The sequence below is a fragment of the Gymnogyps californianus genome, unplaced genomic scaffold (assembly GCF_018139145.2).
Source record: "Gymnogyps californianus isolate 813 unplaced genomic scaffold, ASM1813914v2 HiC_scaffold_241, whole genome shotgun sequence".
In the NCBI taxonomy this organism is placed as follows: Eukaryota; Metazoa; Chordata; class Aves; order Accipitriformes; family Cathartidae; genus Gymnogyps; species Gymnogyps californianus.
This window is the reverse complement of record NW_026114122.1, coordinates 1-13,257: the sequence shown is the minus strand read 5'-3', so window position 1 is coordinate 13,257 and position 13,257 is coordinate 1. Positions and strand designations below refer to the sequence as shown.

At 61.1% G+C, this 13,257-nt stretch overlaps 1 long non-coding RNA gene across 1 annotated transcript; it reads right to left on the bottom strand.

The window, feature by feature from the left end:
• Positions 1–6,820: 6,820 nt before the first annotated feature.
• LOC127028177 (uncharacterized) lies at positions 6,821–12,453 on the bottom strand. Its single transcript, XR_007767965.1, has 2 exons — positions 12,417–12,453; positions 6,821–7,011 (listed from the first exon to the last, which is right to left on the bottom strand). It is a non-coding gene; the product is annotated as an uncharacterized LOC127028177 (long non-coding RNA).
• Positions 12,454–13,257: the final 804 nt, after the last annotated feature.

The window sequence follows — 13,257 nt, the reverse complement described above, 5'->3', positions numbered from 1 at the left end:
TCCCTCGAAGGAGCGACTGGTCAAGCAGCTGCGCTCCCCCCGGGCTCTCCTTCTGGCCTGCCGAGTTTTGTTCGCTGGGACAACCTGTCCCAAAGGGTGGGAGCGTGCCTCCAGGCACCAGCTCCGGGGGGAAACAGAGAACTTCCCGCCATATCAAACGTGCTGCAAGCTTACCAGTGGTGCACAGGACGGCCTAACGTTCCAAATTGCTCCTCCAGATGTGGTCGGCGAGAGAACCACAAGTGTTTACAGTCCCCAGAGCAAGCCCGCAAGTCTTCTGTCCTCAAGACGTGCGAAGGAACTGTATGATAGGCACAGCAGCACTCCTGATTTCCCTGCCACTTGCGATACTGTTGTGCTGTGTCGTGATCCGGCGGCGGAGGAAGAGAAACAGTGAGTCATTGATTTTCCCCCCCTGCTTCCTTCGATGGCTGCTTGTGCCACGAAGCGTTTCTAGTCAGGCTGCTGTGGAGTGGCGAGTTAGCGGTTGGCCAGAAAACTCTGCGGAGGTTTCTGCTGCTGTCAGGTGCTTTAATTGGCCTCTTAAGTCCTGGGCCTTCCTCTCGGGAGCCCGCTCTGCCTGGAGCCACTGCTAGCTCAAAGTGGCCCTGCCTGGAGCCACTGCAGCTCAAAGTGGCCCTGCCGGAGAAGAGCAGCCCCCAGGAGCGACAGGCAGAGGCAAAGCAAGGTCAGGACGAGAAAGAGCGGGGGACGAGATTGCCCTAGGCAGCGAGACGCGCGCTAGCGCCCGCTCCTGACCAGCGAACCTGCCCGGAGGAATCCCCCTGCTCGGTGGTGCCATGAGGTGCAGGCGTCCACCTTGGCCAAGGCGTGCCAGCAGCTCCGCCCGTGGTGGTGAGCCTTGCCAGCTCTGGGCCGTGCTGTGGAGCAGAGTCCCTGTGTCCCGTCTGCAGCTGAGGGCCTCAGCGGCCTCCTCTCTCCACAGGCGCCTCTCTGCAGCTTCAGGAGCCCAGCGGGAAACCGGCGGCTGGCCCTCAGCGCCCCGGACAGCCGCACCAGCCGGACCAGCCGCCCCGGCACCCCTGAGAGCTGGACGCAACGCCAGCAGCCGCCGCTCCGGCCTGCAAAACCGGCGCGCCCGCCCTCCCCACGGCCCCCGCGCCCTGCCAGCCCGGCCCCGCCCCCCCGCTGCTGCAGAACCAGCCCAGCGCCTTCCAGCCCCAGCCCCAACCGAAAACGGCCCCCCCGCCCCCGGGGGCCCGCTGGTCCGGCCCTACGGCAAGGGCTGAAGGTGGCCCCCGCCAGGGTAGGGGCTGGGGGGCGCTGACCAACCAACCAGTCTTAACCCCGGCACACTGACAAAGAAATTAAAAGAAGACCATAAAGCTGATGGATCTTTAGTCTTTCATTTAATGACACACACTAGCAGCAGGTCTAGCATGAAAATACATTCAGGTTCTAAGCTCCCTGCCTTTTCCTTTGCTTACAAGTGTGCAAAGAAAGAGCTCCTGAAACAAATTAATTTGGCGTCCTTCGGCAATCGTGTAAGTGTTAGTGTCGAAAGCCTGAGGACACCAGACACCTTTTGAACTGAAGGCAGGTGATTTCTCAGAAAAACAGGAATGTCCTGCAGAGGACGTACCCCCGACACACAGCTACAGGGATTCAGCCGTTTCTCTCCAAATAGAGAGGACAGAGCTCTCGCACAAGTGTCCGGGTGGCACCAAGAGCAAACCCCGCGAGGCACCAGCGCTGGCTGTGCCCCACGCCCGGGCGCAGCCATGGATGCCCATGGTGTCGGCAGGCAGGAGCCAGGCACGGGGCTCCTCCGACCGGCGGCGGGGCCCGAGGGGCTGGCGGAGCCACAACCATGGCCAGCCACAGACAGCGACACCAACCCGACCAACGCGCGGTGCGGGAGGCGGTGACGGGAGCCCGGCCTGCCCAATCGCACCGACTGGTGAGGGTCCGAGGGGTGAGGGCACGTTTATTGCAGGGGGATCATCTGGCCATGAGCCTCCTCCGGTGGGATAGCCAGGAAAAGAGGGAAGCCATCAAGAGCACCTCCAGGGACACAAGCCTGACAAGGCCAGTGTCCTGGAGGCCAAACAAAGGTCCTCGCTAATTAATGGGCCCTTGATGGGGCCTAATTGATGGGCCATCACCAATCGGGGGTGCTGCAAGCAGCAGCACATCTGGGTGCTGAGCCTCCTGTTAAGACGCTCCCTGAGCGAGGCTTTTACTGCCTTGGGGAGTAACAAAGCGGTGACCACCCCACTGCTTGAACAGCGTGTCAAAGGCTGGCTGAAGCATTCCTAAAGTTCAGCTCTGCTGCTAAGGCTGTGGCCACTGTTCACAGGGCACTGAAGCAAAGCACACATTTACAACCAAGGCCGTTCATTAGTACAGACAGGGCGGTTTTGGGGGGGTGCAACAGGAAGCACATGGCTTTTCTCGACTAAAGGAGGCTGGGCCTGTTGTTAGTTCTGAGGCCTTGGCTAGATCACAGCTACTGTTGCCCACAAGGTGTAAAAGTGTGAGGGAAAGAGGGTTTTAGCGCTTCTCCCGAGGAGAAATCTGAATCCCACTGAAATCACTCCCTCTTCAGCCTCCTGAGCTGTTTGGTAACAGCACCCGAGGAGGTCAGCAATCCCTTGGCTGTGGTTCCTGCTGTTCTGGGGACTTTGAGCGCCCTCGCTGCCCCTCTGACAGTGCCCGGAAAACGGGGCAGAGCTGTGGGCTCAGCCCCGGGTGGGACTGTGTCCAGCCCTTGGACGGAGCTGCCCAACAGGACTGTGCTCCCCTCCCCGGGAGGGCAGCTCCCCTGGCTGTGCTCCAGCGCCTCTCCACGAGCGCCCTGAGAGCCCGTCCCCACGCAGCCTTGGCCGGCTGTGAGGTCACAGCAGGGCTGTGAGGTCACAGAGGCCCGCGGTGCCGTGCCGGCCATAAGCACTGACCAGTCAGCCCCCAGCCCAGACTGCAGCAGCAGCAGCAGCAGCTGCGGCTGCAGAGGCGGCGGCGGCGGCGGCGGCAGCACCAGAGGCGGCGGCAGCGGCAGCAGCCACAGCGGGCACAGCAGCGGCAGCAGCAGCAGCAGCAGCATGCTGCGGAGCGCAGGGGGGCATGGCCCCTGCCGCCACCTCCTCCTTCTCCTCCTCCTCCTGGTGGCCCTGCATGCCTGGGCTGCCGGGGCTGCTCCGGGGCGAGCGCGCAGAGCAGGTAAGCGGGCTGCGCTTTCACGGGCGAGCGGGCTCTTCTCCCCAAGGAGCGTGGATGATGGGGTTTTTCCTCCAGTGCTTTAGCGAGGCCTTCCTCTGTGTGTGTGAGAGCTCTCCCGGTAAGAAAGCGCCAGGCGCTGTATGTTGGTCCATCCGCTCCTCGAGGGGTGTTGCCCATGTGCCTGGAAAGAGTGTGTGGAGAGCTGCAAGGAGCCAGCCAAGAGGTCACCAGGCCCCTCTGCAGCTTTGGCAATCTCCACCTACGTCTGGCTCCCACGTTGTTACCTGACCCCTTCCAGCGCCTGCAGTTCACTAGGCAGAAGTGGATCCCAACATGCAAGGGCAACGTTTCTCATCTGTGCTTGCTTCTAGATGAGGGTGGTGGCAACGGTTATGCAGCTCCTTCGCTGGATACTCCTTACGGCCCAGCTGGCATCGCAGGGGTGAGTAGTCTGTCTCTGCTGACCTCACAGGCTAAGCACTGGGTTTCTGTAATTTATCATGTGAAATGGAACCAAATACTTTCTGTTAAGGGTCCTCCAAGAGCAAAGTCCCAACCTGAAGGAGGAAAAAAGTCCCCGGAGCCATCTGAATTCCTGAGGCAGATGCTGGAGGAACTGGAGAGAGGACACGGTGGTCCATTTCACTCTCCCTTGGCCGTGAGACTCAGTGACCAGAGGTTTTAGATACACGTCGGACACGCTGTAGCCTGCACAGCGGGAAGGGGTCGATCAGAGCCTCGCAGCAGCGATGCTGGGCTTCACGCCTTCCAGGCGCTGGCGAGCCACAGAGATGGTGCAGAGCCTCTGCTGCCAGTTGCGCTTCATGCTGAGTGCCAGGGGCAGCTGCTGCCCACTTTTACCAGTACGGCTCAGAGGTGGCTTGTGCAGACGTCGGTAGGCAGATTTGAGGGCCTGGCGTGTGCTGAACTTGTGTTCAGCTCACACGCAGCACTGCTTGCCGCTGGGCCGGTTCCAGGCGGGAGCCAGGTCCCAAGCAACGCTGGCTGCCCTTTCCTAGTGCTGGAAGTCGGGTGGAGATGCTGACTCAGGAGGCTTTCTGGGCTGTGCTCGCTTTCCCGTCTGCAGACCAATAGCTGGGACGGGACGAATGTGACCGTTGCTGGGGCTTACAGGGAAGGGCACGAGGGCCTTGCGGAGGAGCCTTCTCAGGAGGGCTGTTTCCCCGCCTGGCCTGCTGCAGCTTCTTCCCGTCCTCTTTGAAGGAAGGCATTCAGCATCACCTGACGGTGTGGCCAAAACCGCACCTCGTGCAATGCAACCCAGAAGATGGCGTGCAGTTTCCTGGTCTCCCAGCAGCTCAGGCGTGGCTGTGGTTTGGAGCAGTGACTAGGCGCAGCCCCAAAAGCCCAGGCGTTTTTTTCTATACCTGATCGATGTCTTTGAGAAGTGTTGCCTCCTGAAGATGCCATCTCCCTGACGGGGAACAGTTCCATCTGATCCACCTGTCCCGCTTGCTTTCTCAAGAGACGGACCGAGAGGCTGTGCAGGAGGCAGCATTTTCGGAAGGAAGCAGTGGCTCTCTACCAGTCTCTGCCAAAGAAACGGAGGCGATGAAAGCCACCGGCACGCCAGGTAATTGCTGTCCCATGCTCAGCCGGTGTCACCCCTCAGGATCGCTGTGTGTCAGCAGGCTCTTCCCCCGGTGCCCGCTCTTGCACCTCACGTCAGCAGCCAAAGCTGAAAGTGTTTTGGGGTCGAGGCATCTGGAGCACGTTCCGCAGATGATGGAAATGGGACTCTTAATCGAATGTACCTCCCGCTGTGGCTGCATCCCAGAGCTTGAGGACAGCCGTGAGTCCCTAGAGGCCCAAGGCCCAAGAGCAGCACAGAGCGGGATCCCTCCCGTGAGCTGAGGTCCAGAGCGATGCCCTGACTCCCAGATCGGGCAGGGGCTTCGAGGGAACCTCCCTGCCCTCCTGCATCCTCTGTGCCTGAGCCCTGCTGAGGCTTTACCTGTCGTCTCTGCTTTTTGGCAGCGCTGTCAAAGCCCGGAGAAGACCACCACGGCGGCGTGTATGAATTTTTTCGAACGGACTCAGGTACTGAGCAGTCTGCTGGGGTCCCTAAAGTGGGAGACGCGTCCCGAAACCTGGGAGCAGCTGCAAGCGGTGCCCATGCTGGAGAAAAAGCAGAAGGGAGAGCAAGGCTCCGGGTGTCTCCTGAGAGGGCCTGACTCTGTCCCTCGGGTGTGGGAGCTGGCCCGGGGGAGGAGAGTTGGGGGTGGCATGCCTGCTGCAGGGACGGTTTGTGTCCATGTCCCTCAAGGAGCGACTGGTCAAGCAGCTGCGCTCCCCCCGGGCTCTCCTTCTGGCCTTCCGAGTTTTGTTCACTGGGACAACCTGTCCCAAAGGGTGGGAGCGTGCCTCCAGGCACCAGCTCTGGGGGAAACAGAGAACTTCCACCATATCAAACGTGCTGCAAGCTTACCAGTGGTGCACAGGACGGCCTAACGTCCGAATTGCTCCTCCAGATGCGGTCGCGAGAGAACCACAAGAGTTTACAATCACCAGAACACCGCAAGTGTTTTCTGTCCTCAAGACGTGCGAAGGAACTGCATGATAGGCACAGCAGCACTCCTGGTTTCACTGCCACTTGTGATACTGTTGTGCTGTGTCGTGATCCGGCGGCGGCGGAAGAGAAGACAGTGAGTCGTTGATTTCCCCCCGACTGCTTCCTTCGATGGCTGCTCGCAGCCACGGAGCGTTTCTAGTCAGGCTGCTGTGGAGTGGCGAGTTAGCGGTTGGCCAGAAAACTCTGCGGAGGTTTCTGCTGCTGTCAGGTGCTTTAATTGGCCTCTTAAGTCCTGGGCCTTCCTTCGGGAGCCCACTCTGCCTGGAGCCACTGCTAGCTCAAAGTGGCCCTGCCTGGAGCCACTGCCAGCTCAAAGTGGCCCTGTCCGGAGCACGCAGCTCAATGCCCCCGGAGCAACAGCCCCAGGAGCAACAGGCAGAGGCAAGCAAGGTCAGGACGAGAAAGAGCGGGGACGAGATTGCCCTAGGCAGCGAGACGCGCGCTAGCGCCCGCTCCTGACCAGCGAACCTGCCCGGAGGAATCCCCTGCTCGGTGGTGCCATGAGGTGCAGGCGTCCACCTGGCCAAGGCGTGCCAGCAGCTCCGCCCGTGGTGGTGAGCCTTGCCAGCTCTGGGCCGTGCTGTGGAGCAGAGTCCTGTGTCCCGTCTGCAGCTGAGGGCCTCAGCGGCCTCCTCTCTCCACAGGCGCCTCTCTGCAGCTTCAGGAGCCCAGCGGAAACCGGCGGCTGGCCCTCGCGCCCGGACAGCCGCACCAGCCGGACCAGCCGCCCCGGCACCCCTGAGAGCTGGACGCAACGCCAGCAGCCGCCGCTCCGGCCTGCAAAACCGGCGCGCCCGCCCTCCCCACGGCCCCGCGCCTGCCAGCCCGGCCCCGGCCCCCCCGCTGCTGCAGAACCAGCCCAGCGCCTTCCAGCCCCAGCCCCAACCGAAACGGCCCCCCGCCCCCCGGGGGGCCCGCTGGTCCGGCCCTACGGCAAGGGCTGAAGGTGGCCCCCGCCAGGGTAGGGGCTGGGGGGGCGCTGACCAACCAACCAGTCTTAACCCCCGGCACACTGACAAAGAAATTAAAAGAAGACCATAAAGCTGATGGATCTTTAGTCTTTCATTTAATGACACACACTAGCAGCAGGTCTAGCATGAAAATACATTCAGGTTCTAAGCTCCCTGCCTTTCCTTTGCTTACAAGTGTGCAAGAAAGAGCTCCTGAAACAAAATTAATTTGGCGTCCTTCGGCAATCGTGTAAGTGTTAGTGTCCAAAGCCTGAGGACACCAGACACCTTTTTGAAACTGAAGGCAGGTCATTTCTCAGAAAACAGGATGTCCTGCAGAGGACGTACCCCCGACACACAGCTACAGGGATCAGCCGTTTCTCTCCAAATAGAGAGGGACAGAGCTCTCGCACAAGTGTCCGGGTGGCACCAAGAGCAAAACCCCGCGAGGCACCCAGCGCTGGCTGCGCCCCACGCCCGGGCGCAGCCATGGATGCCCATGGTGTCGGCAGGCAGGAGCCAGGCACGGGGCTCCTCCGACCGGCGGCGGGCCCCGAGGGGCTGGCGGAGCCCACAACCATGACCAGCCACAGACAGCGACACCAACCCGACCAACGCGCGGTGCGGGAGCGGTGACGGGAGCCCGGCCTGCCCAATCGCACCGACTGGTGAGGGTCCGAGGGGTGAGGGCACATTTATTGCAGGGGGATCATCTGGCCATGAGCCTCCTCCGTGGGATAGCCAGGAAAGAGGGAAGCCATCAAGAGCACCTCCAGGGACACAAGCCTGACAAGCCAGTGTCCTGGAGGCCAAACAAAGGTCCTCGCTAATTAATGGGCCCTTGATGGGGCCTAATTGATGGGCATCACCAATCGGGGGTGCTGCAAAGCCAGCAGCACATCTGGGTGCTGAGCCTCCTGTTAAGACGCTCCCTGAGCGAGGCTTTACTGCCTTGGGAGTAACAAAGCGGTGACCACCCACTGCTTGAACAGCGTGTTCAAAGCTGGCTGAAGCATTCCTAAGAGTTCAGCTCTGCTGCTAAGGCTGTGGCCACTGTTCACAGGGCACTGAGCAAAGCACACATTTACAACCAAGGCCGTTCATTAGTACAGACAGGGCGGTTTGGGGGGGTGCAACAGGAAGCACATGCTTTCTCGACTAAAGGGAGGCTGGCCTGTTGTTAGTTCTGAGGCCTTGGCTTAGATCACAGCTACTGTTGCCCACAAGGTGTAAAAGTGTTGAGGGAAAGAGGGTTTTAGCGCTTCTCCCCGAGGAGAAATCTGAATCCCACTGAAATCACTCCCTCTTCAAGCCTCCTGAGCTGTTGGTAACAGCACCCGAGGAGGTCAGCAATCCCTTGGCTGTGGTTTCCTGCTGTTCTGGGGGACTTTGAGCGCCTCGCTGCCCCTCTGACAGTGCCCGGAAAACAGGGCAGAGCTGTGGGCTCAGCCCCGGGTGGGACTGTGTCCCAGCCCTTGGACGGAGCTGCCCAACAGGACGTGCTCCCCTCCCGGGAGGCAGCTCCCCTGGCTGTGCTCCAGCGCCTCTCCACGAGCGCCTGAGAGCCGTCCCACGCAGCCTGGCCCGGCTGTGAGGTCACAGCAGGGCTGTGAGGTCACAGAGCCCCCGCGGTGCCGTGCCGGCCATAAGCACTGACCAGTCAGCCCCCAGCCCAGACTGCAGCAGCAGCAGCAGCAGCTGCGGCTGCAGAGGCGGCGGCGGCGGCGGCGGCAGCACCAGAGGCGGCGGCAGCGGCAGCAGCCACAGCGGCACAGCAGCGGCAGCAGCAGCAGCAGCAGCATGCTGCGAGCGCAGGGGGCATGGCCCTGCCCGCCACCTCCTCCTTCTCCTCCTCTCCTGGTGGCCCTGCATGCCTGGGCTGCCGGGGCTGCTCCGGGCGAGCGCGCAGAGCAGGTAAGCGGGCTGCGCTTTCACGGGCGAGCGGGCTCTTCTCCCCAAGGAGCGTGGATGATGGGGTTTTTCCTCCAGTGCTTTAGCGAGGCCTTCCTCTGTGTGTGTGAGAGCTCTCCCGGTAAGAAAGCGCCAGGGCGCTGTATGTTGGTCCATCCGCTCCTCGAGGGGTGTTGCCCATGGCCTGGAAAGAGTGTGTGGAGAGCTGCAAGGAGCCAGCCAAGAGGTCACCAGGCCCCTCTGCAGCTTTGGCAATCTCCACCTACGTCTGGCTCCCACGTTGTTTACCTGACCCCCTTTCCAGCGCCTGCAGTTCACTAAGGCAGAAGTGGATCCCAACATGCAAGGCAACGTTTCTCATCTGTGCTTGCTTCTAGATGAGGGTGGTGGCACGGTTATGCAGCTCCTTCGCTGGATACTCCCTTACGGCCCAGCTGGCATCGCAGGGGTGAGTAGTCTGTCTCTGCTGACCTCACAGGCTAGCACTGGGTTTCTGTATTTATTCATGTGAAATGGAACAAATACTTTCTGTTAAGGTCCTCCAAGAGCAAAGTCCCAACCTGAAGGAGGAAAAAGTCCCCGGAGCCATCTGAATTCCTGAGGCAGATGCTGGAGGAACTGGAGAGAGGACACGGTGGGTCCATTTCCTCTCCCTTGGCCGTGAGACTCAGCGACCAGAGGTTTTAGATACACGTCGGGACACGCTGTAGCCTGCACAGCGGGAAGGGGGTCGATCAGAGCCTCGCAGCAGCGATGCTGGGCTTCACGCCTTCCAGGCGCTGGCGAGCCACAGAGATGGTGCAGAGCCTCTGCTGCCAGTTGCGCTTCATGCTGAGTGCCAGGGGCAGCTGCTGCCCCACTTTTACCAGTACGGCTCAGAGGTGGCTTGTGCAGACGTCGGTAGGCAGATTTGAGGGCCTGGCGTGTGCTGAACTTGTGTTCAGCTCACACGCAGCACTGCTTGCCGCTGGGCCGGTTCCAGGCGGGAGCCAGGTCCCAAGCAACGCTGGCTGCCCTTTCCTATGCTGGAAGTCGGGTGGAGATGCTGACTCAGGAGGCTTTCTGGGCTGTGCTCGCTTTCCCGTCTGCAGACCAATAGCTGGGACGGGACGAATGTGACCGTTGCTGGGGCTTACAGGGAAGGGCACGAGGGCCTTGCGGAGGAGCCCTTCTCAGGAGGCTGTTTCCCCGCCTGGCCTGGCTGCAGCTTCTTCCCGTCCTCTTTGAAGGAAGGCATTCAGCATCACCTGACGGTGTGCCAAAACCGCACCTCGTGCAATGCATCCCAGAAGATGGCGTGCAGTTCCTGGTCTCCCAGCAGCTCAGGCGTGGCTGTTGGTTTGGAGCAGTGACTAGGCGCAGCCCCAAAGCCCAGGCGTTTTTTCTATACCTGATCGATGTCTTTGAGAAGTGTTGCCTCCTGAAGATGCCATCTCCCTGACGGGGAACAGTTCCATCTGATCCACCTGTCCCGCTTGCTTTCTCAAGAGACGGACCGAGAGGCTGTGCAGGAGGCAGCATTTTCGGAAGGAAGCAGTGGCTCTCTACCAGTCTCTGCCAAAGAAACGGAGGCGATGAAAGCCACCGGCACGCCAGGTAATTGCTGTCCCATGCTCAGCCGGTGTCACCCCTCAGGATCGCTGTGTGTCAGCAGGCTCTTCCCCCGGTGCCCGCTCTTGCACTCACGTCAGCAGCCAAAGCTGAAAGTGTTTTGGGGTCGAGGCATCTGGAGCACGTTCCGCAGATGATGGAAAATGGGACTCTTAATCGAATGTACTCCCGCTGTGGCTGCATCCCAGAGCTTGAGGACAGCCGTGAGTCCCTAGAGGCCCAAGGCCCAAGAGCAGCACAGAGCGGATCCCTCCGTGAGCTGAGGTCCAGAGCGATGCCCTGACTCCCAGATCGGGCAGGGGCTTCGAGGGAACCTCCCGCCCTCCTCCATCCTCTGTGCCTGAGCCCTGCTGAGGCTTTACCTGTCGTCTCTGCTTTTTGGCAGCGCTGTCAAAGCCCGGAGAAGACCACCACGGCGGCGTATATGAATTTTTTCGAACGGACTCAGGTACTGAGCAGTCTTGCTGGGGTCCCTAAGTGGGAGACGCGTCCCAAAACTGGGAGCAGCTGCAAGCAGTGCCCATGCTGGAGAAAAGCAGAAGGGGAGACAAGGCTCCGGTGTCTCCTGAGAGGGCCTGACCGTCCCTCGGGGTGTGGGAGCTGGCCCGGGGGAGGGAGAGTTGGGGGTGGCATGCCTGCTGCAGGGATGGTTTGTGTCCGTGTCCCTCGAAGGAGCGACTGGTCAAGCAGCTGCGCTCCCCCCGGGCTCTCCTTCTGGCCTGCCGAGTTTTGTTCGCTGGGACAACCTGTCCCAAAGGGTGGGAGCGTGCCTCCAGGCACCAGCTCGGGGGGAAACAGAGAACTTCCCGGCCATATCAAACGTGCTGCAAGCTTACCAGTGGTGCACAGGACGGCCTAACGTTCCGAATTGCTCCTCCAGATGCGGTCGGCGAGAGAACCACAAGAGTTTACAATCCCAGAACCGCAAGCGTTTCTGTCCTCAAGACGTGCGAAGGAACTGTATGATAGGCACAGCAGCACTCCTGTTTCTGCCACTTGTGATACTGTTGTGCTGTGTCGTGATCCGGCGGCGGAGGAAGAGAAACAGTGAGTCGTTGATTTTCCCCCCACTGCTTCCTTCGATGGCTGCTGCAGCCACGAGCTTTCTAGTCAGGCTGCTGTGGAGTGGCGAGTAGCGGTTGGCCAGAAAACTCTGCGGAGGTTTCTGCTGCTGTCAGGTGCTTTAATTGGCCTCTTAAGTCCTGGGCCTTCCTCTCGGGAGCCCGCTCTGCCTGGAGCCACTGCTAGCTCAAAGTGGCCTGGAGCCACTGCCAGCTCAAAGTGGCCCTGCCCGGAGAAGAGCAGCCCCCAGGAGCGACAGGCAGAGGCAAAGCAAGGTCAGGACGAGAAAGCGGGGGACGAGATTGCCCTAGACAGCGAGACGCGCGCTAGCGCCCGCTCCTGACCAGCGAACCTGCCCGGAGGATCCCCCTGCTTGGTGGTGCCATGAGGTGCAGGCGTCCACCTGGCCAAGGCGTGCCAGCAGCTCCGCCCGTGGTGGTGAGCCTTGCCAGCTCTGGGCCGTGCTGTGGAGCACAGTCCCTGTGTCCCGTCTGCAGCTGAGGGCCTCAGCGGCCTCCTCTCTCCACAGGCGCCTCTCTGCAGCTTCAGGAGCCCAGCGGGAAAGCGGCGGCTGGCCCTCGCGCCCGGACAGCCGCACCAGCCACCAGCCGCCCCGGCACCCCTGAGAGCTGGACGCAACGCCAGCAGCCGCCGCTCCGGCCTGCAAAACCGGCGCGCCCGCCCTCCCCACGGCCCCCGCGCCCTGCCAGCCCGGCCCGGCCCCCGCTGCTGCGGAACCAGCCCAGCGCCTTCCAGCCCCAGCCCCAACCAAAACGGCCCCCCCCCCCCGGCCCGTGGTCCGGCCCTACGGCAAGGGCTGAAGGTGGCCCCCGCCAGGGTAGGGGTTGGGGGGGCACTGACCAACCACCAGTCTTAACCCCCAGCACACTGCAAAGAAATTAAAAGACATAAAGCTGATGGATCTTTAGTCTTTCACCTAATGACACACACTAGCAGCAGGTCTAGCATGAAAATACATTCAGGTTCTAAGCTCCCTGCCTTTTCCTTTGCTTACAAGTGTGCAAGAAAGAGCTCCTGAAACAAAATTAATTTGGCATCCTTGGCAATCGTGTAAGTGTTAGTGTCGAAAGCCTGAGGACACCAGACACCTTTTGAACTGAAGGCAGGTGATTTTCTCAGAAAACACGAATGTCCTGCAGAGGACGTACCCCCGACACACAGCTACAGGGATCAGCCGTTTCTCTCCAAATAGAGAGGGACAGAGCTCTCGCACAAGTGTCCGGGTGGCACCAAGAGCAAACCCCGCGAGGCACCAGCGCTGGCTGCGCCCCACGCCCGGGCGCAGCCATGGATGCCCATGGTGTCGGCAGGCAGGAGCCAGGCACGGGGCTCCTCCGACCGGCGGCGGGGCCCCGAGGGGCTGGCGGAGCCCACAACCATGACCAGCCACAGACAGCGACACCAACCCGACCAACGCGCGGTGCGGGAGGCGGTGACGGGAGCCCGGCCTGCCCAATCGCACCGACTGGTGAGGGTCCGAGGGGTGAGGGCACGTTTATTGCAGGGGATCATCTGGCCATGAGCCTCCTCTGGTGGGATAGCCACTGGTAGCTCAAAGTGGGCCTGCCCAGACAAGAGTAGCCCCCAGGAGCGACAGGCAGAGGCTGAGAGCTGCAAGGAGCCAGCTAAGAGCTCACCAGGCCCCTTTGCTGCTCACAAAACTGGTGCTGTAGATTGCAGGGGCACAGCAGAGCACACAGGGGAATTATCCCATGCTTGCCTTGCTCTTATGTGCCATCCTGGGCTTCACCCACAGGCAAGGCACCCTAGGCCAGACTGACTTTTTGTTTGATGCATTCCTCCTGTTGAGAGAACAGCAGGGCTGGAGTCTTTTTTCCCCCCTATTTGTCACAGACTCATTGATAGCGTGCAGGGGACCCACTTTAGACACCTGAGCTACTGACACCTGCTCCAGCCCCTCATCATCTC